At 42.4% G+C, this 6464-nt stretch overlaps 1 pseudogene across 1 annotated transcript; it reads right to left on the bottom strand.

Annotated features, from left to right (window-relative positions):
• Nucleotides 1–4942: 4942 nt before the first annotated feature.
• Nucleotides 4943–5570, bottom strand: LOC307215632 (small ribosomal subunit protein mS38 pseudogene; annotated as a pseudogene). The gene has a single exon. The product of its transcript is annotated as a small ribosomal subunit protein mS38 pseudogene (transcript).
• Between the last annotated feature and the right edge of the window lie 894 nt (nucleotides 5571–6464).

Raw genomic sequence — 6464 nt, 5'->3', positions numbered from 1 at the left:
GAAGATCTGAGAGCAGCAAGTCAACCCCCTCAATGTTGCATGCAGGTGAGAAGCACATGATGCTCTTGTTACCAGGAAACGGCTCGAGGAAAGAAATAGCACCTGTTATTTGAGGCAGGTATTGCGATGCCTCTGAAAGGTGTCTAAAGCTAGTCCACTGCCAACAATGAGCACCCGAACTTCAAAGTAACCCACCCACCCACATACAAAATCAATGGGCAAACACATAAAACAGATGATTATATGTGTAACCAACTGCTATACCGGGCTGCTAACATATATGCTATAGCATAAATCATGTTATTGGAGCCTATGTGAACCACAGGATGTCTCTAATTTGCATTATTTTATGTTGCACTGAATAAACATATTTTCACATAAAATATTATTTGTAACATGAATATTTAGGTCACTAGAGGAAACTTGTGGCCTTCTGAATGCTGATTACAATGCCCATCATTCTTGATCATTGGCCATGCTGGTGGGGCTGGCGGAAATTGCAACCCAGCAACACCTGGGGAACCAGAGGCTGAATATCTAAGAACTGTGAGGTAGTCATTACATGTAGACTCGCATAGTAAGAAGGAAGCTCAAAGTTCATCTACTCTGACCCCTACAACTGGGGAGCCTCAAGCTCTACCCAGTTGATCCTGACTCAGGCACATGGCAAAACAAAACAAAACAAGAGAACAGGGAGAAAACAAGAGAGCACCAGATCAAATCAAACAGGCGCTATTTTGCAAGATAGCCTACCTGCCTCACATCAGGACTAAGCCTACACAATGCCTTGGCCATTAGATGCTTCAAGGCTGCAACCACTAAGGGTACTGCTGGCTGCTATTGGCCCAGGAAAAGATGTTCCCCAGAAGTCGTCCAGGTAGGCTGTCAACCAACCAACCAACCAACCAATCAATCAATCAATCAATCAATCAATCGGGGCAAGTCAGGCTTTTTACTCTGCTGGCCAGGGGTGGGGCAAAAGCCAGCTTCCTCAGAAGCAAGGAGTGCAAGGCAGCATCTCTGTTTAAAATATGCTCTCCACAACTGAGCTACAGCTGCTTTGCTCAGGCCCTCTGCCTCCTTAGACTCCCTGCATTAAAATTGCCTGTCATGCCGTCAGCCAAGCCAACCTTCTACTTTATTTTGAACACTTTCGCTGGTTTTTAATATTTCATCACAGGGCTGCAACGAAAGCTAAAACTACATATTGCAGTTTTCCACCCTCTGTTCGCTGCACAGCTCAGAAAGGCACTGACTTTTCACACATGGGACACGTCCCCTCCGCTTTGGTTATGTACTACTTTGATTTTATACGGTGTCCTTTAACACTGGTGTAGATCCAGATTTCTTATGCCAGCCGAAAACCAGCTTTTCTGTGAGCAACAAGAAATTCTTTAACATGACTCGGATAGGTCTATTCTGCATAACGCAGCACCATAGTTTATAGATTAACCATCAACTGGAAAATGTGTCATTTGGAAATTTGCCACCTGAATCCAGTTTGCAGTCCCTACTCTCACTGTGGGGGGAAATATATGGACATGACATTGGGGAGCGGTTAATACAGAATTTGTTGCGACACATACATAAGACATTCACTATTACTTCTCCCAGTTCTACAGTTCTAAAAAATAAATGCAAAATGATTGAGTAGAAATAGATGTTTATTATAGATAGATACTCGTCGTTTGTTTGCTTGATCTCTCTCTCACTTTGTCTAGCAAGGTCACAAAGCGAATACTAAACAAGAAAACAGCTCAATGAACCTGGTTAGCTCAGCTGGTTAGAGCATGGTGATCTAACACCAAGGTTGCAGGTTAAATCCCCATATGGGACAGGTGCATATTCCTGCACTGCAGGGCATTGGACCAGATGACCCTCAGGGTCTCTTCCAACTTTACAATTCTATGATTCCTCAAAGTAGGAAGCTTTCCTTGTTGCTTTTCTGGCCTTCAGGAAAACAGCTCTGAGCATGCTCAAAACCAATGTACGGTTCTCCCTACCACATAGGCTTGTTTCTGAAGCAGTCTTATCACAATGGACTAACAGAGCTCTACTGAGTTAAACCACAGAGCCTAGGACTTGCTGATCAGAAGGTCGGCGCTTCAAATCCCCGTGATGGGGTGAGCTCCCGTTGCTCGGTCCCAGCTCCTGCCAACCTAGCAGTTCAAAAGCACATCAAAGTGCAAGTAGATAAATAGGTACCACTCCGGCGGGAAGGTAAACGGCGTTTCTGTGCGTTGCTATGGTTCACAAGAAGCTGCTTAGTCATGCTGGCCACATGACCCGGAAGCTGTATGCCAGCTCACTCGGCCAGTAAAGCGAGATGAGCACCGCGACCCCAGAGTCGTCCGCGACTGGACCTAACGGTCAGGGGTCCCTTTACCTTTACCTTACCCCACTGGAAAATGCTTAACTCAGTGATGGATTGCGTCCATCATGTCAAACCATCCTGTTCTCAAGAAATTCATCTCTAGCAGAGTTTTTTTCCTCATTATTCCTATTTTGGACTCATTCCGAAATAAAGCAAACCATGATATAAAGCTTCTGGGTGGTAGTTCCCTTTTTTGTAGAATGCCCTCCCAAGTGAAGTACATCTCTTTCCCTACAAATTCAGGGTGAATTTTAAAACATTCCTGTTCACCAAGGCATTTGATGGCTGAATTATACACTGACAACCTTAAAGTTGTTAACTATGGGAGTATGTGACGTTTTGCGTGTTTTTCAATGTTCTGAATATTATTATTTTTTATTCTGCTGTTTTAGAACTTTTGCTTTTGCTGCCCTAGGCTACTTTGACAGGAAGGCTGGATATCATTTTAATAAGTACATACATAAAATAACAGGGGTTTTTGCAGGAGGAAGTGGCTTTTAGCCCCCATTTGAAAAATTCTGTGTTGGCAACCTGGCAATTCGATAATCAAATTAGTTTTGCTTTTGTCCTCACTGAACACTAGATGTCGCTCTGTTTTCATCTTTCCCCCATCCATTAGCGCATGGGTCTAATTATTATGCCAATACCTGCTACCGCTGTTTCCTGCTCTGCTTGTCTCTTAAAGAATTCAATCCCCGGGGCTGTCAGCTTGACATATTTGGTGTTGCTATGTTCACTGCAAATTCCAAAGGAAAGATGTTGATTCAGAGCATATTGCACATGTCTTCCGAATGGATGTATTCCTGAAGGTTCTATTACATGACGTAATGGCTTTAGGGACCCAACTACTGACATTCAATCAGTTAACGCAACTCCATACAATCGTGGCTTCCAGGAGCTAGGAAGGCATGAAAGCAAGAATAAGATCAATGAGATGCTTTATTTCTTAATCACAGGATAAGTCGTTTGGATTTTCCTTCCTGGTTGCTTGCAGCATTCATTCTGTCTTGCTGGAGATTCTGTATAGTATCGAAGAATAAATAGCTCTTCGTCCTAAGCAGTTATTGAAATATGCTCTTGGTTTCAATTAATCAAGGTCAAAGTGAATTATATTTATACATAATATTGCCAGTATGCTCAAGGCAGTTTACATCAAACTGGCAAGAAATTAACAATAATATAAAAGCAACAACAGCAGTCGCTCCACAATGTATAGAACAACACAAGATGCAATTCATAGTCATATGTACACATCAGGATATTAAACAACAACATTAAACCCTTGTCCAAAATATAAATTAAGCAAAAATGAAAGAACTCAATCATATAACAAATTAGTTCATATTATTAGGTCATAATATTTCCCCAAACAAACAACTCTTCCCTAAACTCACTCACTGTGCAATCCTATAGATGTATAATCATAAATAAATTCCACTGAATGTATTTAGGCTTTGCTCATTTGTTTATTTTTAGGTTGCATTTTGTCTTGTTTGTAGAAAGGTAGGGTATTTTGCCAACACCCAAAGTGAGAGAAGGGATGATCATCTGTCTCCTCTGGGATGTCATGTAAGAAATCTCTCTCTACACTAAGAATGGAGGAGAAATATGGTTCAGCTTAGATTTCAATGAGATTATCCCTAATTCGAACTTTACGAAACAAGAAGTGAAGTGAAACAGAGCTACTCTCCGAAAGTCGCACTTCTCTGAATTTTGTTATGTGGTTCTTCAACCAAATACTGTAATGTGTACATAAATGTGTCTTTCAGGGGGATGTGTACCTAAGATGCACACAGTAGTGAAAATAATATACACCAAAAAATTATATTAGGGAAAGCTGTGTGCCAAAATATTTGGAGAAGTGTGCATTAAAATGATGGTGAATTTTTGTGAAGATTCGAAAAAATCCACAAACTGATGCCGAAATGTGGAGAACTGAACACTGGAAAAAATGAGATGCCAAAATTGGCAGATGCATCTATCCTACACCATATGCTTAAGTGTATGCATTGTGAGAACACTGTAAAAATCAGAACGACAGAGAGAACAGGAAATGCAACTTTTTTGTTGATGATTCCAAATGTCCACGCGTTGATTTTCTACCACAGCTGCTGTTGGGTAACTTTCATGCCATACCTATCTTCTGCCAATCAGTTCCAGGGAAGGGAATAACAGGGGCCATGCAGAGCTCTGTGTCTGCCTTTTCCCTGCAAAGCCTTCAGGGATTGAAGGAAACTCTCAGGCTTCCCACCATGCAAGAAATAATTCAATTACTATTATTTGGTGCAGAGCTTAATGCCCATAAGGATCATTAGCTTTCCATTTGATTTTCTGCACACTATGACCATCATTCAACTATTCAACCACCTAATTATTAAACTTTGCCTATTAAAGAAATGCACACATCACCAGAGATGGCTATGTTGGCGGAGCATATATAGATTTCCATTTGTTTGTTGGGTGTGTATCTTTATTTTTATTTTTATTTATTTTATTTTATTTTATTGCTTTAAATATTGCTTAATTTTTTAAAAAAAAACTTCATGGAGACATCAATCGGACTTCTTGAGATATATCTTGGGTGTTGTCCATCCCTCAGGAGCCTTCCTCAGTCCGGCTCTCCTCCAGATGCGTTCCAGATCTCATTCAAACCTTTTTTGTTTCCTCCGGCGCCGACCTTCCATGACCTTCTTCCGCAAAAACTTTATCCACTTCAACAGCTTCCTGTACTTGTGTCTGTTCATCTTCCTTCTCCGGATCTTCAGAACGTTCTTGCATCCCATTTTGCCCTGGTTCAGCTCACCTCCCCCCTCCCCGCTGTCATGCTCAGCCTCTGCATCCCAGGAAGATATGGGGAGGTCATACTGATGGCTGGGTTCATAGCCTAGCTTCTCACAAACATTGACAGCACCTCCACCTTTAGGGAGGACATACTGGACTGTCAGCCAGCTTTCAAGGGGGGAGATCGACAACTTCCTTGGCACCAGGATTTCTTCCAGCTCAGGGTGCAACGCGTACCACTGCTGAGGTTGGGCTCCATTTCTGTTTGAGGGAAGTGTGCTGTAATTTGTGGAAGCGAGATGGTTGATCTCGACAGAAAGCGTTCTGCAAACCTCGCTATCTGAGACATCAGTCATGGTAGCAGCATACTGGAGGACCACTCATCCACACGGGCTTACCATCCTGTTCACGACGATGGGGGGGGCTGTTTGAATGATCTTTCTTTTTATTTGATTTATATTATAATGCTTGTGAGTCACTACCTGGTTAAAAAAAACTGAAACACCAACACACTAGTGTAATTCCCATAATGCATATAAAACATAAAAGAACAACATTAAACTGTCACTATCATAATGCCATTATATCTGTGGTGCAACCACATTTGGAAGTACAGTTCCGGTTGCCTCACCTTCGAAAGGATATTGTAGAGAATGTGAAGGAGCGTCTCCACCCTCATCGTTCTGCCCGGACACTGAGATCCAGCTCCGAAGTGCTTCTGGCGGTTCCCTCAGTGTGAGAAGCGAAGTTACAGGGAGCCAGGCAGAGGGCCTTCTTGGTAGTGGTGCCTACCCTGTGGAATGCCCTCCCGTCAGATGTCAAGGAAATAAACAACTATCTAACTTTTAGAAGACATCTGAAGGCAGCTCTGTTTAGGGAAGTTTTTAATGTTTGATGTTCTATTGTGTTTTTAATATTCTGTTAGAGTCCCATGGACTTCAAGAAGATCAAGCCTATCCATTCTTAAGGAAATCAGCCCTGAGTGCTCACTGGAAGGACAGATCATGAAGGTGAGGCTCCAGTACTTTGGCCACCTCATGAGAAGAGAAGACTCCCTAGAAATGACCCTAAGGTTGGGAAAGATGGAGGGCACAAGGAGAAGGGAACAACAGAGGACGAGATGGTTGGACAGTGTTCTCGAAGCTACAAACATGAGTTTGACCAAACTGCGGGAGGCAGTGGAAGACAGGAGGGCCTGGCATGCTCTGGTCCATGGGGTCACAAAGAGTCGGATATGACTAAACAATTAAACAACAACAAAAACATGGGGGGGGGATAAAACAATTAAGAAGTAATATATGGCCCCTCT

The sequence above is a fragment of the Podarcis cretensis genome, assembly GCF_951804945.1.
Source record: "Podarcis cretensis genome assembly, chromosome: 5".
Lineage (NCBI taxonomy): Eukaryota > Metazoa > Chordata > Lepidosauria > Squamata > Lacertidae > Podarcis > Podarcis cretensis.
This window is presented reverse-complemented; position numbering and strand designations above follow the sequence as displayed.